The sequence below is a fragment of the Tenrec ecaudatus genome, chromosome 13 (genome assembly GCF_050624435.1).
Source record: "Tenrec ecaudatus isolate mTenEca1 chromosome 13, mTenEca1.hap1, whole genome shotgun sequence".
Lineage (NCBI taxonomy): Eukaryota > Metazoa > Chordata > Mammalia > Afrosoricida > Tenrecidae > Tenrec > Tenrec ecaudatus.
In genome coordinates, this window is record NC_134542.1 from 129,596,089 (window position 1) to 129,622,841 (window position 26,753).

Below are 26,753 nucleotides of genomic sequence, written 5' to 3' on the forward strand. Positions count from 1 at the left end.
CCTCATTTTTTGGATTATGATTTGTATTATGAAATGCTTATCAAATGTTTTCCAAAGATTAGTTTAATTTTAATTAAATAAACCTTCCTCAAGAGGAGGCTCCCAACTATTTCTTGTACCCAGAGGCTAACGTACTTGTTGTTTTTAATTATTTTCTGCTGTTACCCAAACTGCTTTGGGTACTCCTGCCCAATTAAATCAAAGGCACTGGTTCCTGATACACATTATGTTTAATATTTAATTTTAATTAAATTAATTAAATTGTTTATTTAATTTTATGTGCATTATTGTGCATAGAATAATGCAAAATTCATGATAGTAAGAATTGGGGTGGGGAGGTGAATCAGAGCTTTCAAACAAGCTAATTACAGAGCTTAAAGGAAATTTTCCGTGCATTTCCCGGGGACACATCCCAAGATCAGGCAGGAGCTAGACCGGAACTTTGCCCGTAGTACCCATCCAAGGGCTGCAATCACTGCCGTTCTGATTTGCTGGCCTCTCTCGGCCTCTTTAGCTTCCCCTTCAGCTTGCAGTGGAAGCAGCTGCTCAGCAGAAGGAAGGCTGTGTGTGGACGTGGACATGCTGTGGTGGTCACAGCTCATGATCCGGGGACACTTGCTCCTTTGCGGAACACCGTGCCGGGATCCTGGGAAAGCACCGCTTTCAACACAAACAGGCCACACGTCCAGTAACACCTTTCCTCCAGGCAGGCCCAGGCTATTGACGTGGAGCTGCCTAATTCTGCCCAACACTTAGAAACTCCGAGTCTCCTCTTTATTAGAAATACTTTCTTTGAGGAACCAAGTTCCTGGCTAAGTTTCCACAGCAGTTTGCATCTTTCTTTCTTTCTTTCTTCCTTTCTTTCTTTCTTTCTTTCTTTCTTTCTTTCTTTCTTTCTTTCTTTCTTTCTTTCTTATTTCTAAGATAGTTTTTGTCAGTACAAGATAGGTTTTACTGTTCCTGACTAAAATGCGTGGTTCCCAGGAAATCTCCTTTAATAGGCAAGGGATATAAAGATTAAAAAAAAGAAAAGACAAGTGAATACGTTCTTGGTTTTGTCATTACGAGTCCCTCTGAGTTATAGCTAAAACAACAAACAAACAAACACATTATGGAAGAAGACCAACAAAGCCCTGGCACTTTGAGAGCTCTCCTCCCTATTTCCCTCACTGGTAAATACTGACACCCCCATGGAGGGCTGGTATGCGGGGCACTTGAGCCACATTTGGTATTCACCAAAGTTCCTTTTAGTTCACGGTTTTGCACATCTGGGCCACGGGAGGGAGAATATTCACACTTATCCTCACACTATAAATTTTATTTTTGAGGGGGAAACTTTCTTTCCTGGCACCTCCTACTTATTGAGACATGTTAACTGAGCCTAGTGAAATATTGCCCGAAACTTGGTTAGCTCAGACGCTGGGGCCGGGGTGGACAAGCGAAAATGAAAATAAGCGAAAACAAGGAAGACAGATAGACAGACAGAGAATGTTCTAGGTGAGCTTGTCTTCCTTTTTAACCCCCCAGTGAACACCTTACCTGAGAATGGAGTTGCAAAAAATAGACTCTCTTTCTCTGTTATTTTGTCCCTCCCTCCCCCACACTGGTTTTGTTTCCAGTAGATTAAATATTATCATAAAAGTAGCCGATGGTGCAGTAAATTAAAAATCAGGTTGTGGAATAGGTTGCAAAAGCCCCTTTCCTCCTCTGGCACTTCCCCAGTTGAGGCCAACATTCGTTTTAAACCAAACACATGTTAGGAGGAGGTTGTGCTTCAAGTCCGGGTTGGGACAATACTGAGAAACACAGTTAGCGAGAATGGACGTACCAAAAAGGAGACTGGGAATCTGAGAGATATTGATATTGGCTTGACATACATTACAATTTAACTTTCTTCCGTGCTGTTTACACTGCATGCCTGTAAGCTTAAAAACATTTTCAGTATGAAACACAGACCTGCGTCGCTGCAAGCAATTTGAGGACAGACGCAATCAACTTTGTGTGCCATCACTGTTTCACCATGTTTAGCATCAGATTATAAATTAAATGAGAGGAATGAATAATAAATTAGGATTTGCCTAAGCTCAGCTTTGAGCAGTGGGACAATGAAAATTTATTTGACTACGATTCTTGATGAAGTTACAGGTTTTCTCCCCGTACAACATGCACATGAATACTTTGGAGAGAATTACTGGCAGTTCATTTGCTCTGTACATCTTACAAAGCTTTCCACGGCAACAGAAAGCCCTCTGCTGATAGAGACTTCACCCCGTGTAACTTCTCCGGTGGAATTTTCAACGTAGGAATGCTAGGTTAGAATTGTTTTGCTGTGTGACATCGGAAATATCAAAGCTGAGCGCGCGTGTGTCTGCGCATGCATGCGTTTTCTGTTGGGTCAGAAGGAACTGCTAAGGAGGCCGACTGCTAGGACTCCCTACAACAGGCTAGGAAGCGACAGAACTCCGCAGCGAGGCAGCCTGATGGAGCCCAGAGTTGGTACAAGGTGGCCCTCACTAATGCCTTCACCCCAGGCTGAAAATGGGGTGAAGAAAGGAGAGGCTTTCTGGGTTTGTTAACAATGGAGCCGGCACGTTTATATTTGCTGGAGTCATTTCTTGTGTTGCTGGTGGTGAGAAAACCCTTCAAATCCTTAATGCAATTCATGTGTAACATCATTTCGATATTACCAGAGAGACGGACTGGATCGCCCTGGAAGACAAACATAGAAAGCATCACTTGGAGGCGTATTTTCATAAACAAGGCAAACTAATGTGCTATATCAGCAGATTTCTAGCTACATGATGCTGCCTCTGTTTTAAAAACAAACTTTTACTTCAAAATAGCTTGAGATGTATAAAAATGGCATGAAGATTGTTGCCTTATTTTTTTTAATAATTTCCACTGCCCAGTGTGGAGGAATATAATTTGTAAGTTTGCCTCTTACTGAGTACATACGTCTTCAGGTGGTGAAAGCCCTCTGCTGAGGGGTGGGATTGATAACAGTTTATGCCTATGGGGAGGCTTCAAAGAGTTTGTGAGAAAAGACTTGAAAGATAATGGAACCTCTCCAGAAACTTTTGGAAGTCCCCCTGTTATTTATCCCACCCCTGATTTCCTGAAGAACAATCAGGAACTTCCGAAACAAAATCAATGTATAGAATAAGAAACAGTTCAGTGCATTCAAATGACACACTGCTTTAAAGAAATTAACTTGAATCAAATGATCAGCTTTAGGGAATTCTTGTTGGAGTAGGTTATCCTGGGCTTCCCACCTTTTCTTTCATTGTCTGCTTACTTATCCGGACCAGTGCATTTCTCCCGCAGGGCCCTTTGCTGACCAAAATTCTGACCAAAACTGGGGTGAAACTTGCAGCCTGGCCTCCTTCCTCATCACACACGCTTCCCCTCCAAATCGGGGAGGGGGATTTACTCAATTCCAAGCCCTGTCTGGTGTCAGCTCCCTAGTAATCCTGCTCTGAAGTGTTAGGCTTTGTTTAGCAATGGGCTTAATTTCAAGAACCAGGCTTCGGGCTAGGCAGGCAGTGAGGAGAATAAGCTGAGTTGCCCACATCACCTCCTGGCCCTCGCGGAAAGATGCGGCAGACTGCCTCCCTCCTCACACATCCTCCTGAAAACCCTTGCCCCGTCCCTGCTTTCACCGGAACATGCTAATCACGTTTGGGCCCAAGGCAGGAATGTGCTACCTGGCTACAGCCCAGAGGACATTTTATTTTATTTATAGACAAGCTGTTAACCCCTGAAATATGGATTCCTTGGATGCAAGGAAGGCTCACCCGCTTCCAGAGCGGCAATAATACTTCCTGTAATTAGCTGTGTCATTCAGACAACACAGCCAGCCTGGAGGGAGGGGGCTGGCCAGCAGCATCTGCCCTTGTCACTAAACGGCCCCTGAAACGTGTGTGCAGCCTCTGGCCTGGCTGCCTGGCTACTCAGTGGACTCAACTCCTTGCTCCAATAGAAACTCGGTGCAGTCTTACCCCAGTGAAGCTTCAAAGCAGGGACATCGTGCCTGCGTTTGTGCAGTCTGGTTGATCGGTTCAAAGAACAGCAGTGGATTTGAACGGATCTGTCCTTATTCCCACAACACTGCAACTGCTCCAAATATTCCCAAATCTTCTCTTTCGGAATTCCCATTAAGAGTCACTTTGCACATCGCATATTCTTAGCCGTGACTGTCACAGACACATAAAAGAGGTCTCTTTACTTTATACCCAAACCTCACCCTTGCTCAAAAGAGCACTTCCCAGTTTTCATCGCTCACCTTGTTCCTCACTCTTGGCTCAGATCTTCCCTGAAGGAGGACATTTCTCCACCACCAAGAATTTTCAAAAGAATGTGCCACAGGCACCAGCGGCACTTCCAGAAGGGGGAGCGGGTGGGTGGTGGGTGGTAAGCATGCAGTGTGGGCCATTCGATGGGGCCAAAATACACTTCGATGGGAGAATTCTGGGTTAGTAAAAAATCCAGCACTTAGACAGTATAGCCACGAAGACCGGCCATAACCCACATCCAATGCAACTAGACCCTTTCTCCAGGGGTGCCGGCAAACTAGTGACCGTGTTGAAGTGAATGTTTGGTTGACCTTCGGACTGCGTCCTCAAATGCAAACCAAAGTGCTTGGCTTTAGAGCATGTTAAAATGCACAGGGTGAAAGTCCTTAATTGAACTCTGGGAAAGGAATCCTTGCACCACTTACTGGTTTTCTCCCACAAGATAGATTTGTCGACAACAACGACATAAAAGAATTCATAACCATAAACTCTGTTCTGAGAATACATTTCAGGCGACAAAAGACCTAATTTGTTTCAAGCATGCATCTTTCTATTTTCATTTATTTTATATATGTCTAGATAGGATCGCTATGGGTCAACATCAGCTCAATGGCAGTGAGTTTGGTTGGGGGTATATATATGTTATATGGATTACTAAGTGCAAGGTCAGCAGTTCAAATTCAAACCCGCCAGCCCCTCAGAGGAAGACTGCTCTACAGCCTTGGAAATCCTAGGTAGGTTTTGTTATGAGTCAGAATCGACTCCCTGTCAGTGGATTTTCACTTTGCTCTGCGTGTGTCCTTGTGTAATGCGTGAAGAGTCTTCAAAAGGTTCGTGGAAAATGGAACTGAAAAAACAGAACACAGAATGAAACGATAATGGCATTTTTTCCATGAATTTGTTGATGCTCCCTCACAAGTAATCAATGCTGTCAAGTAGATCTGCATTCCATAGAATTTTCAAACTTGTCACCCTTCGGAAGCAGAGGGCCAGACCGAGGAGTCTATGGGGCATGGGAAACACCAGCTTTTCAGTGAGTAGCTAGCTAAGTGTTGAACAATTTTCACCATTCAGGGGCTCACCCACTCTCTCTAAATGCACGGATTACCTTTATTTAGCTATGTTATGCCAGAACTTTCTACAATTGTCTTTTCTTGTGAACTGCTATTCAGAATTACTTTTATTTGGAATGAAGCTTATGAACACCATAAGCTTTCGAATGGTCACCGCCCTGCTGTGGATGGGTTCTCTTTGCATAGTGCCCCAGGGTTGGGCCACATTAGATGCTTAGTGCTGGTGGGGGGAAACACCAGTGCTGGCCTTTCTCCAGACCCTGAGTTAGTCCAGGCTTCTAGGTAGAGTGGCTACCCAGCTCTCATGGGCAGGGTCCCGAGACCTTCCTCCCAAACCCTAATGGTCCACCGATTCTTGTCTCTTATAGAAACATGGGAGTGAACCAAGAATTGTTGCTGTTATTAGCTGCGGTCAAGTTGGCCTCCAATGAATGGTGACCCCATGTACCATGGAAGGAAATGTTACCCAGTTCTGTGTCATCCTCATGGTTGGTTTGGGGTCAGACCTGTGTGACTCATAGAGTTTTCAGTGACCAAATTTCCAAACTAGATCAGCCCTGTGTTCCTAGTCTGTCATGGTCTAAAAACTCTGCTTGAAGACATAGCTCCCATGACATGTAGATGGTGACAGTTGTGTATGATCATTTTCATGGAAAGTAAGAATTCTGCCACCCTGCCTCAACACGAGAATTAGAAGAATGGTTTCTTATCTAGTTCATGTGGAGATAATGCGGTTCAGAATGCAACTACATGGTTATACAGAATTTTCTACCACCCACAATGCAATACTAATTCCTATTTCCTCTGGCTTTCAATATTTTTCTCTAGTGATATTTGACTGATTATTATGGCCATTTAAGATGTACCAGTATTCTATTGTATAATTCTGGGTGCCAGGACTCAGAGAGGTTCAGTAGCATGCTCCAAGATTATACAGCTAGAAAATGAAAGGTTGCAACCCAAAGCTCCTGCTCTTTCCAGTATTACTAATCTGTCTCCACACGAGGGCATATACCTCAGTGGGAAGAAATCAAACCTTCACCAACTGCTGAAGATTCATAAAGTTGTGCAGATTGTTTCCTGGAAGGAGTCCGTTTGGAACTGGCTTGTCAAGAGGCAAGGGGACAGAGAGCTGGCAGTGGGAGGCAAGGATGTGGACTGAGCTGGGGGTGATTTGTGCAGTGAAGAGGGGAGAGTTAGAATGTTGTTTTGGGGTTGATGGTGGAGAGTGGGCTCTTGCACAAGAGATCAGGCTGCAAGTGATTTGACTTTGGGCACTATGTTGGGGACACACAATCATCTTTGGACACCTGCCTTTTCCACACTTTTAGGTAAGTTTTTGGGCCCATCGGTTTAGTTTTTCCCCATTCTAGCTCCCAGAGACTTTTCTCTTTGGAATGGTGCCAGGAACATCCAGGAAAGCAGGCAAGGGATCCACCCCCCACCCCCACTTTTCTTCCTTCTTACCCCCTCCCTTCTTTTTTAAATACAAATTTTTATTGTAAATCAGGTTAGGGTTTACATTTTAGATCTTCAACTTTGTATTATTCAGTTTATACTACTAACCCATTCGCTCAATAATTTATGCTTCACCTGCTCCTTGATTTCTCTTCTCCCCTATGGACTACTAACTGTCTGTTTCATGCTAGTTAACACCCAACAATCATCTAGCCTATGTCTTTGGAGATATGGGGGAGGGCAAAGGGAGGAAGTTAAAGTCTGCTCCCTTTTGGTGTGAAAGTCTATATCTTGCTCTCCCCCCTCCCCCCTTCAACAATGGACTCATACAATATTTGTCCTTTGGTGATTGGTCAGTTTCACTCAGCATAATGTTCTCCAGGTCCATCCATAGCAGGAAGAATTAATCCAGGTCCATCCATAGCAGGAAGTATTATGTGGTTTTATATATATATATATATATATATATCCACGTAATATATATATACGCACAATCCTAAATTATATATATGTATATAATTTAGGATTGCATAGTATTCTATTGTGTGTATGTACCAGAGTTTCTTTATCCATTCCTCTACTAGTGGGAATTTAGGTTGCGTCCATATTCTTGCTATTGTGAACACTGCTGCAATGAACATGGGTGTGCTTATGTCTGTCATGTTATGGCTCTTATTTCTTTTGGGTGTATACCCTACAGAGGGATTACTGGATTGTATTGCTTTCCACATTGGTTGGACATATTTATAGTCCCATTAGCAGTATATGAGGATTCTAATCACTCTGTACCATCTCCGGCATTTGTTGTTCTCTGTTTTTAATTTGTGTCATCGTTGGTATAAGATAGCATTTCATCATTTTTTGATTTGCATCTCCTGGATGGCTAGTGAATGAGAGAATTTCTTCAGATATCTGTTGATCATTTGCATGTCTTTCTCTTATTGAGGTGTTGAAGTTTTATATGGATTTTAAAAGATTAGTCCCTTGCCTGTTGTGTCATTTTTTTCCTACTCTGTAGATTCTCTTTTTACTCTTTTGATAAAGCCCTTTGATGGCCACAAATGTCTTATGTTTAATAGGTCCCAGTCATCTATTTTGTCATTTATTGTGTGTGTTTCCTTCATTATATTTGATAGTGTGTCTGTTCCCTGCAGCGGGGCCCATAACGTTGTCCTTATTTTCTCATTGAGGATCTGTATAGCTCTGAGATTGACATTTAGGTCTTTGATCCATTTCGAGTTCTTTTTTTTTTTTTAAACATAGATTGGGCCCTGTTCCCCCTCCCTCCCCCTTTTTTTTTTCCAAATGGAGATCCAATGTTGGTAGCACCATTTGTTGAAGAGGAAATCTCTTTGGCATTTAATGTTTCTTTTGGGGCCTGCTGTCAAAGATCAGTTGTATGTAGGAAGATGAATTTTTCGGGGGGTTTCTGTTCTTTTCCATTGGTTTATGCACCTACCATTGTCCCTGTACCAGGCTGCTCTAACTACTGTGGTAGCTGTGCAATAGGTTTTAAAGTTGGGAAGTGCAAGACCTCCTCTTTCATTCTTCTTCTTAAGATGTTCTCTGCCTATCTTGGGTCTCTTCCACCTCCATACAAAATTAGTAATTAACTTTTCCATTTCTTTAAAGAATGAAGTTAGGATCTGGATCAGAATTGCTTTGTAGCTGTACATTGCTTTGGGTAGTCCTGATATTTTCACAATATTCTTCCTTCCTATCCATGAACATGGAATGTCCTTCCATTTTTGTATGTTGCTTTTGGTTCCTTGTAGTGGCGTTTTGTAGTTTTCTTTGTAAAAGTAATTCTTTCTCTGGTAAGGTTTATACCCAAGTGACTATTATGAATGACATTGTTTTCTTTTCCAGAGCCCTTTTCATTAATATACAAAAACCTGATAGATTTTTGTATGTTGCTCTTGTATCCTTCCTTGGTGTCAAATGTCTCCATTGTTTCCAACATTTTTTTGGTCGGGTCTTAAAGCTAAAATTTAATAACGTGTTTAATTCTAAAAATCATCCATTGTGTAGTTCCACTCTCAGATTGAGCCATCATTTTTCTTTTAACTTTTTACTACGATTTGAGTGAACTCATAAAGGACAAATTTGGCTTTTCATTCCACAATTCTCACACATTTTGATTCCCAACATTGATTGCAAGCCTCACATTTTTAGCAGCACTCTACTTCCTTCCCTGTTTCCCACTCCCCCGTCTCATCCCTCCCCCACTTCTTTCCTGTGCTTACCATTTCCCTTCTTCCTTCTTTTCTCTACCTTCCTGCCTTCTGAGCCTTAGCCCTGGGCACAACTACCCTTTAGGTCTCTTTTTTTGTGTGAGGTTGATTGCTTTAAGGAGATGTGGCCCTCTGGTGTTACTGGTCACCTTGTAGATCTGTCTGTGCCTTTGCTGTATTATGTAGATGATACCATCTGGCTTGTGGACAGCGAAAGGTACGTGAGGCACTTATTGCCTAAATACTATAGCTTTCCATTTGTCTTCTATATCCATAATGAAACCAAAAGTCCTCACAAGAAGACCAATAAATAACATAAAGGTGTCCAGAATTTCCTTCAGCACACAGAGAAGCAGCAGTCAATAAAATGAATGATACATAGCAATGGGCACATACGTGGCGAAAGATCTTTTGAAAGTATTCAAGAGCAAAGATGTCACTTTGAGGACTCAGGTTCACTTCACACAAGCCATGGTGTGTTCAACAGCCTCACACTCATGTGAAAGTTGGATAATGAATTAGGAAGATCAAAGAAGAAATGATGCCTTCCAATGATGGTGTTGGTGAAAATACTGAAGATATAATGGATGGTCTTGAACAAAGCTGTCTTGGAAGAAATACAGCCAGAATGCTTCTTAGAAGTGAGGATGGTGAGAGTTTATCTCACATATGTTGGATCTGTTATCAGAAGGGGCTAGTTCTTCAAGAAGGATATCATGCTTAGTAAAGGAGAGGATCAGTGAAAAAGAGGAAGATTCTCCAGGAGATGGATTGGCACAGTGACTCCAACAATGGGCTCACACAAAACAACAATTGTCAAGATGACACAGGGATGGGCACTGTTGTGCTCTGTTGTACATAGGATAGCTACGAGTCATACTTGACTCAAGGACACCCAACAACAACAACAACAACAACAACAACAACATTGTTTAGCTCAAAGTTGATCCACGGGGAGTGTGCAGTGCCTGGCTTGGTGGATCAGTAAGGGTTCCACACAAGCTCAGGGAGCCTTAATTTTTCATTGTCTTATTCCCTCTTTCAGTTCCAGTCTATTTGTCTGAATCATGATTATATAACTGTAAACTTTGAGTAGAAACAATTTTTAAGTCCTTTTTTGTTGTTGTTTTTCTCTAGATCTAGATAGCAGACTTTTTTTTTCCCTGTGTAGCTTTGTGATCAGTGGTTAGAATGGGTACCCTAATGGATAAATGCCTCCATCTGTAGGTACTTCCTAGTTGTTTCTTTTTGGGGGATCCACATAGCTCAGGAGGAGTTCCTTGGTGGTACACCTAGCTAACACCTTTGGTTGCTAACTGAAAGTTGGAAGTTTGAGTACACCTGGAAGCCCCTCTGAAGAAAGACCTGGTGACGTACTTCAGAAGGATCTGCCACTGAAAAGCCCTCTGGAGTTCAGTTCTATTCTAACACAAATGAGGTTGCCATGCACCAGTACTGACTTGAGAACAACTAGGTTGTTATTGCTGCTGATATTATCCCGGAGGGATATGCAATGTAGTTTGTGATCAGTAGCCAACACCCGTGTTCTTCTGTGAATTGTGAGAACAGAACACAAAGGAGTTTGGGGATTTAGACTGAGGAGAAGGCAGGCAGATGATCAGTGGATTGAGAGTGTGCTGCTGAAAATATATATCTGGCTGATTGGGAGCCCGTGCAGATGACAAAGTGTAGGGCTTAGATCTGAGCCTTTCACTTAAACTCTGAATTTCAGATTCCTTATCTATAAAATGGGAATAATTATATATGTGCCTATTCATGTGCGTGTGTGTGTATGAACCTGGTGGCATGGTGTTTACACTTTTGGTTGCCATCTACAAGGTCAGCAGTTTGAAGCCACCAATTATTCTGTGAAAGACAGGCCTTTCTACTCCCATAAAAAGTTAGTCTTGGAAACCCACAGGGGTAGTTCTACCCAGCCTTTTAGGGTCTCTATGATTCAGCATCAACTCAATGACAGTGCATTTTATATGTGTGCCTATACACACACACACACCATGAAGATTAAATGAGATAATGTGTACAAAGTGCTTGGTATGCGATCCATATTAGTTTCCTTCTGGTCTGTTCCTCATTCTTCTTGCAGATGTTTTTGACCTCCTTGGAGAGTTTGATGGGGAAGAGATTCATCATTATATAAGAAAGCCTTAGCTATAGTCCTAGCCAATGGATGGCCAACCTATCAATCCAGTAGACATTTACATAGCAGGCGTGAACAAGACAGACAAGTTTACTCTGGCAGCCAATCAATAAACAAGCAATGGATGGAGAAGAATCTCCAGTGATGGTAAATACAAAAAGGGGATAGTAGATATTTAAATTGGGATGTCATGGTGGCAGTTGAAATGGAAAAGAAAGGTCTCCAGGGGTCTTTTACTTGGAAAAGGAGGCAGAAGTTTATTTATCTGAAAGTGATTTTTGCTTAGGTTGAAAGTTGGTTTGGAGGAGATCCCTGGGGTAAGCTATTTGGGATTTCACAAAGGGCAGAGACTAATGTGCACCCCCCTGTCTAATTTTGAACGGAATGACATTTGCGCTAAGTTCTGCAGGATGAGAAGCAATTGGGCACACGCAGTTCTAGAGTGAAGAGGATTGTCGTCCAAGAGCAGAATGTTGAGCCTAAGGGTTGGTGGTGTAAAGTGAGCTGAGGACAACCAAGAGGAGGCAGAACGGGCACTTCTAGGGCAAGGTATTTCATTTTCAGTTTATAGGAGTCACTGGAGCACTTGGAGCAGGCCCATGGTAACCTGATCTGATGTATGGTTTAAATACTCATACATTTTAGTCAGAACTGATCAGTTAAGTGGTTCACGGTGACATTCATATTCTATGGTGACCAGGCAGTCTGGGAGCGTTGTCCACATTGTGTTTGTCTGGAGAAATAGACGGTGTCGAACTGACAGAAGTAGATCACCACGTCATGGCCAATGAGGGACTCGGGTGTAAGAACAAGAGATGCCTCAGGTTTGACCTTTTTATAGCTATGAGGAGTAGGAAGGGCCGAAGATGACTTTGGGAGACGTCTTAGTGGAGGCCCAGTCTATAGGTTAGGGTGAAGAGGAGTCATCGAGATGCCACTGGGGGCATTTGGATGCTTTGCTTTGTTCTTCCTCTCCCTCCTGTCACTCCAGTACAGTCGATGGGCAGTGCATCTGTGGATCGACTGGGCCCTATCTTCTTCTGTGATTATTGTGCGCTTTGCTGGGCTACTAGTGATGGCCTATCGTTGTCTCTCAAAAGTGTACTTCTCACCCCTGCTGGCCACCATGATGGGACCTATGTAAGCTGAAACAGCTAAAGGAAACAGAGGGAAGTGCAGTTGGCTTCCCAGTGGACTTTTCTCCGGAATGAATGCATATCCAGCAACTCGCTCTGTAGATATAGTGACACCCACATCAACACACACACCTTCTTGTCCCTAGACTTTCCTATATACACCAGGTACACATAGCCCTGATCCATCCAGGTCTTAGCCATCCACAGATGTCCCCACACGTTGATTGACTATTGAATGAACCCCCCCCCCCCGCCGCCCAGTGCCTTTGTTGGGTTCATATGCAAACTCCCAGACACAAAGGACTGCATGTACAGAAGAACCTTGGAACCAGGTCTGCACCATATATGGTGAATAGTCAACTTAATGTGTAAATTTCATAACTAAATTTCAGACCTACAGACCAATGTTTTGGAAACGGTAGTCAGGCTCACTAATGGGCCATAAAATAAAATTTCTGGATTGCAACCAACTTGAAAAATAAGGAAAGGAAATAGACATAATTTTTTTAGGGCTTAAGCTCAAAACATTGAGGGGTTTATGATCTACAGAAAAATTACACAAAGCCCACAGAGTTCCTGTATACATCTTTCCACCTGTGTATTGTTTGTTCTATTATCAACCACTCATATTTCTGTGTACACGTGTTACCATCGATGAGCCAGTATACATGCATCATTATGAATTATATTCTAATGCTTACAGTAGGGTTCACACTTTGTGCTGTTTGTCCTGTAGTGGAATGCATGCGAACCTGTGGCAGTCTGCCTCTATTAAGATTACAACCTTGGGCACTGCAAGGGGAAATTCTCGTGTGTGTGTGTGTGTGTGTGTGTGTGTGTGTGTGGTTGCTGTGAGTCGGAACTGAATTGACTACAATGGAATTGGTATGGGTAAGTGTTACACAGGGGCAAGAGCCTGTACATGTGTGCTAGATTATGCTGTGGTTAAGTATTTAATTGCTTTATCCATCTCTATTTTTTACCGTGGTTTGTGATTAAAAATATCTGAAAAGCACACAAAAGATGGTCTCTAATAGGAGCCTGTAAAGGAAGGACAATGGCAACAAAAAGCGCTTGCTGCTAGGTAGCTCTGGTGTGGCAGGAAGACGGGCTCCAGGCAGGCCAGTGCCAGAAGGTGAGTGGAGGTGAGGCTAGCAGGCAGGCGGTGGTGCATCTGAACCGGAAGCAGTAAGAAGGAAGGGTGCTGCTGGAGAGGTTTAGGGTTCCGATGACTGAGACTGAAACATAAGTGAAGGGCTGACTTTTCCTTTGTGAAGGCTGTTCATGCTCACACCGCATTTGAGTAGTGGGGTGGGGTGGTCTTGTCAGCATTTCTGGTGGAGAGTGAACCAGGCATGCGTATTTACAGCTGAGTGTATGGCATTGGGAGTGAGCATGGGCTCAGTTAGACTGCAGGGGACAACAGAGAAGAGGGCCCAGGAGAGGCCTGAGAATTAAAGACATGGCAGAGAGACGTGATGGGAGGGGACAAAGTGCCAGTGGCAGGGCAAGAGACTGTCTGTCCTAGAGACCAAGATGGAGACAGGGCAGAGGGGCAAAGACACTGTGGCTTATGTGGCATGGAGCTGAGGCTCTAGCAGGGAGAACACGCGAGACTGAGCACAGCGGGAGCTGAACTTCACAAAGCTGACCTGGTGCGGTCATGACCAATGAGCCACCGAGACCAGGAGAACCAGTGGAGCAATCTCTAGGCCTTCCTGCTGCTCTCCAGTTGAGTTGAAGTCAGGGGGGCGGGGTGGGAGTGGCAGGGGGGCTGGTTGAAGAAGTGTCAAGGAGGGGCTTTCAGGAGAGTCAAGTGTTGGGAAAGGGTATATCTTGGGGAGGGGAAGGGTAAAAAACTAGAAATGAGGGCACTGGTGGGGCAACAAAGTGAGTGTTCCCCATCGTCCTAGAGTCGTCCTGTCTGCTCCCTCAGATTGCTTAACATCCAACAGATGACCAGTTCACATTCACCGATGAGACTCTGCAAGCTAAGGGGTCTGCATTTACGGTTGAAAGGCACTTTCAATCCTGGTCCTCAGATCTCTCAGTCTCAGGTGTCCTAGACGCAGTTCCTAATCTGTCCAAAGGGAATGAAGTAAGTCTACATTCATTCCTTAACTCAAAAAATTGTTAGAAGGAAATAAGGAAAAGCAATCCATACATGCGTGTTGACTTTTGTAATGAGGAAGATGGTGTATCATTTATGCTTAAAAAGGAAGACCCTGAAGCCAGGAGGCCTGGTTTGAATCTCAACTTCATCCCTCATCAAGACTCTCACATTGAACACAAGCCTAATCTTGCTTTGCTTGAATGTCTTCAACTATCGATTGGGGACGATGATAATAATATAATAATAGTAATCGATTGTTATGAGGATTTGTGTTAGTCCTGGTACACTAGTGAAGCAAGTCCAGGGAGACTCATATGTGAATAACAAAGAGGTTTATATACAAGAGCAATTGAATATTGAGAAAACACTCTAGCCCGGTTTAGATCAAGTCCATAGTCCGATATTAGCCCATATGCCTGATATCAATCTATACGGTCCTGTTCAGATTCATGAAGCACATGTAATGATACCGAATACAGGAAGATCACAGGCCAGTGGGTTGGATGTCTTGTGAATCCAGTGGCATTGTAAGCATCTCAGTGTGGGCAGGGGTCTCTACGTGGCTTCTCCGGCTCTAGGGATCTGGTTGCATCAGGGTAGGTCCATGTGGCATCGCCTCAGGACCAAGGGAGGCGGGAATCAGCCTTGTCAGTAGAGAGTCTCTCCCACCTTCCATGGAGGAAATCCAGGAATTCTCAGAATTCTTAGGGAAAGGCCATGCCTACACAGAGACCTCATTGGTTACAACCTGATTCACAGCTTGGACTCCATGCCTACACTCTTAATCTTCAAATTGATATCAGATTATGTAACTACCACAGGATTCCACAGCAAACCCATTGCCATGGATTCAATGCTGACTCATAGTCACTCCCTGTGGGTTTCTGAGACTGTAACTGTTTACAGGAGTAGAAAGCCCAGTCTTTTTCCCATGCAGGCGCTGGTGGTTTCGAACTGCTGACCATGTGGATAGCAGCCCACCACCTGGTTTAATATGTGTGAAGCATTGAGATCAGTAGTTGGCATGCAGCAAATACACAATAACCTTTCCACGATGTTATCATTAGTAAGTGACGTTGAACTGAGACTGACAGGTGTGAGAAGTGGGCGGTAGCTGAGAAATTTGGTGCCAGTCCTGGCCAATCATGGAGGCAATAGCGGGAAGTGTAGCTGGGGGAGGGGCCACTTGGCTCAACATGAAACAATCAGAAGCCATCAATGAAGCTTCTGTGGTTGGGGGTAGGGTGAGACCGGGAATCTGTTTGAAGGTGCAGCAAGTACAGAAATGCTGGCAGTCAAATCGCCCTCACTAAGCCTCCCTTCCCGTAGACGCAGCATTATGTGCAAACAAGAGACCATGAGCATTGGAAGCCCATGTTCTAATTCGGACCTAGTAAGAAGCACCTGTCCTATGCCATGGGCCGCATATCCTTCTGTAAAAACAAAAGGGATAGGATCAGACTCTCTTGGATCTCAACCTTCTCTGAAACACGTTAACATTTATCTATTTACTTCCCTTCCTTTTCCCTCCTTTCTTACTCCAGCTCCTCTGTAGTCGTCAAATTCTGCTTCTTTTGGTATGGAAATCATTTTTCCCCTTTTATGATAGCTGGCGCATACAGAATTTGCTATGCTGTGAGTGATTAACTTAACTCAGCATAATATCATGCACATCCATCTGTCTCATGAGGTACTTGACAGTTTCACCATTCCTTTTTAGCTGTCTTTTTTTCCCTTTTCATAATTTGTTTATTTAAAAAAATCATTTTATTGGGGGGCTCTTACAAATCTTATGACAATCCATTATTAAGTTATATGAAGCACAATTGTACATACGTTGCCATAAACATTTTCAAAACAATTTCTTTCTACTTGAGCCCTTGGTATCAGCTCCTCTTTTTTCCCCTCCCTCCTCCACCCTCTCACATCGTGAAACCTTGATCAATTATATATTTTTATTATTACTTCATGTCTTGAACTGTCTGTTGTCTCCCTTCACCCACTTTTCTGTTATTCGCCCTCCTGGGTGGTGATGGTAGGGCTATATATCCAACCTTGTGATGGGTTCTTCCTTTTATGATACCCACTACTGTTCCTGAGGGCTTTCTCTGTCCTGCATTCCATGTGTCAAGAGCTCTTATCTGTATCAATGTGTGTACTCTGGTCTCGCTGCATTTGTAAAATAGACTTGGACCATGGTAGTGGGGTGAGAGGCATTCAGGAACTAGAGGAATGGGGTGTGTTTCATTGGTGCTCTAGGGCACCGTGGTTGACTCGTCCCTTCCTTGTACCCCTTCTGTTGGAGGATATCCAATTGTTTACAGATGGGTTGTGGGTCTCCACTCCAACTCCCCTCATCCACATCAATATAATTGTTTGTTTTGCATCTTTTGATACCTGATACCTGACTTGTTGATACCTACTGGTCACACAGGCTCTCCATGTGGACTTCTTTGCTTCCCTGCTAGATGGCTGCTTGTTTAACTTCAAGCCTTTAAGACCCCAGACACTATTATCTTTTGATAGCCGGGAATCATCCACTTTTTTTCACCACATTAGCGTATGCACCCATTTTGTCCCCAGTGATCATGTTGGGAGGGTGAGTGTCAATGAGTGCCAGGCTATCAGAACCAAGTGTTCTGTGTTTAGGAAGGCCTTGAGTAGAGGACCAAAGTTGTCTGCTATCTTACTACTTAACATAAATATCTATACATTGGTCTCTGTCTCTTTCATTATAAATTAATATATTTACACATATATATGCCTACAGCTATACCTCTATCAATAGCTTTTGCTTCCTACTTCTTTCCTCTATTTCCTTTCACCTTCCTTCTGTCCCATCATGCTCACCTTCCACTCAGCTCTCAGTGTGTGTCCTACTTTTTGTATCCATTCTTCCACCTATGGACACTTACATTTGTTTCCATCTTCTGACGATTGTGACTAATGCTGTGATATACATGGGTGTGCCTGTTTCTCTCCTTGTTTTTGTTGGGGTATATACCAAGCAGAGAGATTGCTGGGCCATATGTTCCTACTCCCATTTGCTCGAGGAATCTTCATACCATTTTACACAGTGGTTGTCCAGTTGTAGTAACTTGGGTTCCCGTCTCTCCACATCCTCTCCAGCATTTGTTATTTTCTGCTTGCTTACTTTTAACGTGGCTATTAGTGCTGGTGTGATCTCATTTTTTGATGTGCATTTCACTGATGGCTAGTGATTGCAAGCATTTTTTGAACTCCAGAGAATACCCTATTCATGTTGTCTGCCTATTAAAAAATTGGATTATTTATCTTTTTCTTGTTGATATGGTGCAGTTTTCTGTGTAATTTTGAGATTAGTCCTTTATCCGCTATGCCATTGCCAAATTTTTTCCTAGTCTGTGTGTTCACTTTCTACCTTTTTCATGAAGTTTGATGAACATAAATGTCTTATGTTTAGGCGGTCTTGGTCCTCTACTTTGTCTTCTGTGGTGTGGGTGTTTTTCAGTATGTTTGATAGTTTGTTTGTACCTCGTATTAGGGCCCTTAAATTTGTCCCTATCTTTTCATTAATGATTTTTGTAGTCCTTTGGTTTACATTTAGGCTTTTAATTCACTTGAGTTCATTTTTGCATTGGGTGTGAGTCCTATTTCATTCTTTTGTAAATGGAGAACCAATTTTGCCAGCACAATTTGTTGAAGAGATTATTTCTCACCCCATTTAATGTGTTTCATTCTTTTATAAAAAATATAAGTGGTCTGTAGGTCTATGGTTTGATTTATCTATTATGTTTTACTGGTCTACATGTCTATTGTACCAATGCCAAGTTGTTTTGACTACCATGGCTATGTAATACATTTTGAAACCAGGAAGTGAACTTTCTCTAAAATTCTGTGAAGCTGTTTGTGAAATAAGGAAGTATTCCCTGCTTCTTTCTTACAGAAGAGTTGTCCTGTGGAACACCAAGAACCACTTAGAACAAGATTGTTAAGTAAATACTAAAATTCAAACCCACTTCTATCATGTCCATTCTGATGCATAGACAACCTGTAGGACAGAGTGGAACTATCCCATAGAATTTTCAAGACTATAAACCATTATGAGAAACAGACACCCACATCTTTCTTCTGGGGAAAGTCATGAGGGTTTGAACCACTGACCTTTTGGTTCGGAGCTGAGTGCTTTAACCACTGTAGTATTTAGGCTACATATAAAGATTACTGTTGTAGGGAGGGGGGAACAAGGAAGGAGGGGGAGGGAAAAAAAGGAAAATGAGCTGATTCGAGGAACCCAAGCGGAAGGCGAATTTTGAGAATGATGAGGGCAACAAATGTATAAGTGTGCTTTACCCAATTGTTGTATGTATGGATTGTGATAAGAGTTGTCTGAGCCCAAATAAAATGATAAAAAAGATTATTGTTGTTAATGATTAGAGTCTAAAGGATCCTGGGCTGGGGAATGTGTTAGCTAAGTAATTGGCGAACCCCCATGTCCTTCCTGCAAATTTCTCTTCCTTCTCGCCACTGCCCGCACGCCTACACACCCTATTCTCAAAACTGGGTCTCTGTGGGGGTAGAGATGAGCTTAGTTAAGGTGTATAGGAACTTGGGATAAAGGGTAACAGCGAGGCAGAAACTCATTAATTAAGCAAATAAGATTACTTTCTGACTGGGCCCAGGTCCTCTGCTCAATGTTGGGGTTACCATGGAGACCAAGATGCAGGACTGCTCTGAGGCCTCACTCCTGCAGCTATGGGGTCCAGCTTCTCTGGCGCCTGTGCTATAGCTGCAGAGCCCAAGTGTCCAAGGCTGCGGCTCTATTTAAACAGATTTATAGGGAGCTCTGTTGCTCTCAGAAAGTGAGAACCACAGAGTGAGATGATGGATAAGTCATCCTCTGTGATGGAAAACGAATTGCCATCAAAAAGTAGATGATTGGTGCTAAGAGAGATCATTATGGAAACCCAGAGCAGCAGCACCTAAGCCCCAGGAGTGGGTGGGTCTGATTACAGTGAAGGAAGAGTCACTTATTGAAGCAGTTATGACCAACACATTTCTGTTTTGTTTTTATTGAATTTTATTACTTCTGATGAAAATATACACAGCAAAAGATGCACCATCCAACAATTTCTGTATGCACAATGCAGCTACATTGATTATGCTGTTTGAGTTGTATAACTACTTTTGCTATAAGTTTCTAAATTATTCCACCACCATTAAGATAAACTCATGGCCCTCAAAAATGTAACACCTAAGTTTTGGCGTTACGGTGGTCAATTTAATTCCATCGAAATAATCTTTTCAAAGAAGGCTATGCTCAAGACCAATACTCTTGACGAATTAAGCTTAACTGGTGTATGGTTTAAAGATGAGCTTAGGGGTCAGTTTCGGGTTCAAAGATTGTCTCCGAGTAATAGCTTTGAGCAGCCACCCAGCCTTAATAGCGCTGTAAAGGCTGGTTCCACAGCCATTTGAAAACTGTCCCCAAATGCCCCACCTTTTGATTAGGATTCTTTGATCAAAATATTCCATGATGAAATCTGGAGACCATCCAATTCCTGTCTCATGATAAAGAAGGCAGTTGTTCACGGAGGCAAACGGGTGGGAAGAGGGAACAGGATGTGCAAAGGCACGGATGCCTTAAATGAATGGTCGTGCGTTTCCTGCACGCACCTGCTCGCAAAGGACACATCCATATTGGAAAGATGCAGGACCATCCGGGACCTTGAGAACACCCTGCTGGAGGGCACCCTTTCTTCAGGAGACCCTGGGCCCACTTCCACAATGAGACTGATGTCTGGGGCACACGTGACAGCAAGGGGAGTGACAGCATTGCGCAGTGCTAGAGTGAGATCGGCTTTCCCTGCAGCTCACGAGGGCCAGGCCGTCGCTGATGAAGCCCTCACTATTGGCGGCCCTGTATCTTCACGGTGGCGGATCATTTTATTTTGTCTATTTCTGATTTGATTATTTTAAAGAAATTCAGAGATGCGAAGTGACTTGCCGGAGGCCCCCCCAGCAGTGAGCAGCAGAGGTAGAACTTGGTTTTAAGCCTTCACAGGCACAGGAGTGAGGCAGCCGGACCACCCCGATGTTAGCAGTTGAGGGGCTTGGGAAAGTACTTCTTTCCTAACCCTCCTGAATTTTCCCCCCAGGGAAATCATGCCGCGGGAGGGGGGGGGCGGGGAGGCGGGGGGGGGGGGGAGCGCGGGGGGCCTTTTGACCTAAAAGGGTTGATGATTGTGATAAGGTAATGTCTCTATACCTCAGCTTCTTCAACTTTGAAAACAGGCCAATGAAGCCCATTTCTATTTTCGGATTAAATGAACAGTACCTATGCACAGTTACTGCTCAGTAGGGGGTCATGTGTGCAGTGGCTATTCAGTGGTAAAATTATTTTTATGAAATCAAGTATTCATAAAATTAGTTGATAATCAAGTTCTGCCCCTTTTTTAGCATAAGGCTAGCTACAACATTCTAACACACTTATAAAAATCCTACTATAAGTAGTGAGGTCCAAACAAAATTCTAATGTTTGGATAAAATAAATGCATTTTAGCTAAAAAGATAATAATTTGTTCTAGTTTTTAATGTTTTCTTTTTGAATGAAGTTTTCCCTCTGTTTTGCTTTGTTATTTATGGTAGTTTTTCTTTTCTTTTTTTTATGTTTTCCTGTATGAAATCCAGAATAGGTGAATCTATATAGTACTGGTTTAGTGGTTTTGGGGGAGGGAGGAGTACATGGTAAGGGAGGTTGTGGGGACATGGGAGCTAATAACAATGACTACAAAAAGAAGATAATATTCTAAAATTGATTGTGGTAATGATTGAGCAACTCTTAATATGATTGAATTCTTATACTTTTATTGGGGACTCCTACAGCTCTTATCACAATCCATCCATCCATCCATCCATTGTGTCAAGCACATATGTACATATGTTGCCACCATCATTTTCAAAACATTTTCTTTCTATCAGCTCCTCATTTCCCCCCTCCCTCCCTCCCCTTCCTCCCTCGCGGAGCCTTGATAATTTATAAATTATTATTAGTTTTTTCATGTCAATGTGAATGAGGGGGAGTATGGGCTGGAGCCCCAAAGCCCATCTGTAGACAATTGGACATCCCCTTGCAGAAGGGTCACAAGGAAGAGACGAGCCAGTCAGGGTGCAGTATAGCAATGAGGAAACCTACACCTGTCCTCTAGTTCTTTAATGCTTCCTCCCCCTCCCAGTATCATGACCCCAATTCTACCTTACAAATCGGGCTAGACCAGAGCATGTACACTGGTACAGATAAGAGCTGGAAACACAGGGAATCCAGGATGGATAAACCCCTCAGGGCCAATAATGAGAGTAGCGATACTAGGCAGGTAAAGGGAAGCATTGCAATGATCTACATATAATCACCTCCTAGGGGGATGGGCAACAGAAAAGGGGGGAAGGGAGACACTGGTCAGTGTAAGACATGAAAAAAATAACAATTTGTAAATGAAACTTTAGAAAAGAAAGTATACTGTTATAAAGTAGATCAAAGGAAAGAATATACATCATTTCATCACTTTAATCCAATTGCTTATTTGTACATTAAAATATTGCAAATTGGTCAGGTCAATTTTCCATTCAACAACTCATAAATGTTTTGTTTCATTTTATTGATTACAGTTGCCACAATGTAGCACCACTGATACCACATACTCCTCGGTTCCTGTTTCCATTCTTCTTGGGCAAATCTTGTCCTTTTGGTCTCAGGTGCTTCATTATTTTAAGATGTATGTGCTTTCCTTGTATTATTGTTCCCTTAGAAGGCTTTCTATTGAAAATCGAGCTAGGGAGGTGAGTTCGTTTCCAAACGTGAAGTGTGACTAAAGGCCATATACTGTGAGGGATTTCACCAGTTTCTACCTGACCAGTAAGCCTGGCTTCTCGTATGGTTTTCACTTTTGTCTCACACTGCTCTCCTTTTCTATCGAACACCTTCTAATGTGATCCTTTAATGATAACCGGGGATGGTTCAGTTTTTCTAGCATCAACGTCAAAGTGGCTGATATTTTCAGGGTTCATTTGGCCACTGGACTGAATGGTTCCATGTGTCTTATTTTCTTCCCATTTCTTTCCTCTGGACAGGGAGAAACCAAAGTTGCATCTGAGATGGTCAATCACAAACTTTTAAGACCCCCCCCCCATCCCTACTCCACAGAGTTGTAATCCCTTGAGCCTATGGTCTTGAACCCTCAGGTGCAGTGACTAATTCTCTCAGGTGTTTGGTTAACCCTGAATGCCCCGCCCCATTCATGGATCTAGTTGCAGCAACAGCAAACACAATGTACAAATATCCTCTGTCAACTGTATATGCATTTATGCATTTGTAGAAACCTTTTCATTCAGCTTCCCACATCTGTTCAGTCTGTGTGTCTAACCAGGCACCTACTTGTAAAGTTACTGCAGTTATTGCAGGAGTGTATTATCAGTATTTATCTCTGTGGCCTTTAACAACAGAGCAAACCTCTCAGTGTCTTCCCCTGCCTCTATCAGTTTTTGCCTGTCCCGACCCGACCCGTGGGAACTTCAACGCGGACCCTGGAGGAGGGGGTGGGAATTCGGGGGACAAGAGACACGAGAAATGGAGACAAGACAGCAGTCTGATCAAGCCTCGTTTATTGAGTAAAAGGCTACAGCTTATATAGGCCAGGGAAAGGGAAACAAGCCGCAGGTGTTTCCCTGAGAACAATGACCGCAGAAAAAACAGTTCCTGTGGAAAGTGACAGAGCTCAGGCAATAAAGATGAAGACAATGGCCCGGCCTCATTGCTCCGGACAGGCAAGGTTATGGCTGGGCCTCATGGCTCCCACGACATTTGCCAACTATGTTAGTCTGGATAGACTAGAGAAAGAAATTCATAAACGCTTTAATGTATACTTATGTATATTTTATGTATGTTTATTTTATGTTTATATACAAGAGCAATTGAATATTGAGAAAACATCCCAACCCAGTCCAGATCAAGTCCATAAGTCCAATATGAGCCCATGTGTCTAATACCAATCTATGAGGTCCTCTTCAGACTCACAAAACACATACAATGACACTGAATGCAGGTGCATCAAAGGCCAGTGGGTTGGGAGTCTTGTGGATCCAGTGGCGTTGCGAGCATCTCAGTGCTGGCAGGGATCTCTCTGTGGCTTCTCCGGCTCCAGAGGTCTGGTTGCATCAGGGTAGGTCCATGTGGCTTCTCCAACTCCCAGGGCACAGCCACATGTGTCTTGTCAGTAGAGCATCTCTCAGGGAGTGAGCAGAGAGAGAGAAGTATCTCCTGCCTCCAAGGAAGAAGTACAGGAGTTCCCAGAATTCTCAGAAGGCCATGCCCACACAGAGGCCTCATTGGTTATATCTATTGACAGGCCAGACTCCACCCCTTCACTCATAATTCTCTTAAATTGACACCAGATTATGTAACTACCATGCCAACCTCCTTCTCATTGCGTATTAATGTTTTCTATTCTTTTGAACTTTGCCGTTAATGTTGGGATGAGACGACATTTCTTTGTTTTGATTTGCATCCGTCTAATGGCTAATAATCACAAATACTTCTGCATATATTTATTGGCCACCTCTCTTGTGTTTTAGGTTCTCTACAGAAACAAAACCAATGATGCTCGTGTATGTGCGCGTGTGCGTGCGTTCCAACGAGGCAAGTCTGACTTCAAGCAGATTTCAAGTCCTTGGATCAAATGTAAGCCTGGAGGCTGCTCTGGATTTGAGTAGCTGTGGGAGCAGGTGATTGACAGGAAAACCACAGGTTTGTGGCAGGAGAATGAATGAATCCAAGATCAGTAACTCAAACTTGTGACTGTAGAGGTGATGGATCCAAGGTTGACAGGTCAGATGATAGGTAGCTGATAACTGTTAGAATTGGCAGGCAATATGGAAGGGCATTGACTCAATTTCAAAGAACCAGATTGATGAGCTGGGTTCAGGATTCAGATCCAGCAAAGAGCAAACAAGCTTTTCCATAGCATCCATTTATATAGGAAGCAGACCACACCCCTAGTGAAATATAATTGCTTCAGGACGATGACCTGAGTAAGGGTGTTGCTAATCTCATCCCACTAAGGAGGCTTACAACTGATTGCTTGTGATTTCATTGTATGAGGTCAGGTCATGGGGAATTACTAGGAATTAACTGCTAAAACAGAGAATCCTGGCTCAACCAAGTTGACACAAAAACCACTTCTTACACAACCTGAATGTGTTCTTTGTTCTTGTATTCTTTGGTTCATGCCCTCTGCTCATGTTTTTAAAAAAATTATTTATTTAATCATTTTATTAGAGGCTCATACAACTCTTATCACAATCCATACACATATCAATTGTGTCAAGCACACTTGTGCATATGTTGCCATCATCATTCTCAAAACACCAGCTTTCCACTTGAGCCCTTGGTATCAGCTCCTCATTTTCCCCCTCCTTCCCTACTTCCCCCTGCCCCTGAATACTTGATAATTTATGAATTATTATTACTTTATCATATCTTACACCATCCAATGTCTCCCCTCACCCACTTCTCCGCTGTCCATCCCCCAGGGAGGAGGTTATATGTAGACCTTGTAGTCTGTTCCCCTTTCTCCCTCACCTTCCCTCCACCCTCCTGGTATCACCACTCTCACCTCTGGTCCTGAGGGGTTCATCTGTCCTGGATTCCCTGTGTGTCCAGTTCCTATCTGTGCCAGTGTACATCCTCCGGTCCAGCTAGATATGTAAGGTAAAATTGGGATCATGATAGTGATGGGGAGGAAGCATTCAAGAACTAGAGGAAAATTGTATATTTAATCATTACTGCACTGCACCCTGACTGCCTTGTCTCCTTCCCACGGCCCTTCTGCAAGGGGATGTCCCATTTCCCACAGATGGGCCCTAGGTCCCCACTCCCCACTCTGCCTCATTCATGATGCTGTTTTTTTTTTTTTTGTCTTTGATGCCTGATCCCTGATCCCTTCAACACCTCGTGATCTCACAGGCTGGTGTGCTTCTTCCATGTGGGCTTTGCTGTTTCTCAGTTTTAAATCTGCGTTTGAAAAGTGGATTTCAGCCCTTTTTTCAAGGCACCACCAATTCCTCTGTCAACAGCTGAGTGCTTAAGCAGGGTCTCCTGAACATCAAGAATTGCTCTTCTTCTTCTCTAGTTTTAAATGTTATGGTAATTCTCCTCATAGTAGCAATGTGATGCTCACTTTGTTGGGTTAAATTACACTTCGATTCTTAAAATTGTACTTCATTTTAAAACACCTAACCCTCTTTGTAGTAAACCAAGCCTTATTCTCCTCTTCTATACCAAACCACAGGGTTAGGCATGACTATATAATGGTATCATTTGTGTTTCTCTTGAGATGCTGAGATGTTATCCTTGTCTATAAATTTTAGAGGTTGTCTAATATTTTCCCCAGTTTGAGGGCTCTCTTTTAGCCCATTTGGTGAAATCTTTCGATGCACACAGGTGTTAAACTTTAGGAGTCCTCGTCATTTAATTTTGGTCATTAGGTCTCCTGTCTTCTGATGTTTGTGTTTTCCATCACTTTTGATAATGTACTTATACCATAGAGTAGGCCCCTACTTGTCCCTATTTTTCCACTAATGATTTTTATAGTTCTAGGTTTTACATTCCAAGTCTTGAATTCATCTTGAGTTTAATTTGTAAATGGTCTGACATATGGGTCCTCTTTATTTGTAAATGTACAGTTTCATTTACTAAAACTTTATCTTCTCTCACTGAATCCACTTCTGTCCTTTGCCAAAAAGCAGCTATGCATAGGTGGACTGATTTACTTGTGGCTTGTCGATTGTTATGTTGATCTCTGTATCTATTGCTATACTAGAACCAGGCTGTTTTAACTACCGTGTTTGTGTAGTAGGTTTTGAAATTGGGGAAGGGAAGACTCTGACTTTGTTCTTTCCATATAAAACTCGCCTTTAGTTGAAAGAATAATATTGGAATCAGGATTGGGATCGCATTATATCTGTAGGTACTTTTGATGTTTTCACAAGAGTAAGTCTTTCTACCTATGAACATAGAGTATGTTTTCATTTAAGTAGGGTTCTTTCTTTTTCTGTGATCATGTTTTGTAGTCTTTGTATAGGCCTTTCTTTTAGCTAGTTAGATTTATTCCGAAATATTCAATTTTATGGGTGGTTATTGCAATTGGTACTTTCCCCCTGATTTTCTTCTTAGTGTCTCTTTAGTATAAAGGAATCTGACTGATCTCTTATACCCTGCCACTTTGGTGAAACCTTTTGTTAAGAACAATAATTATAT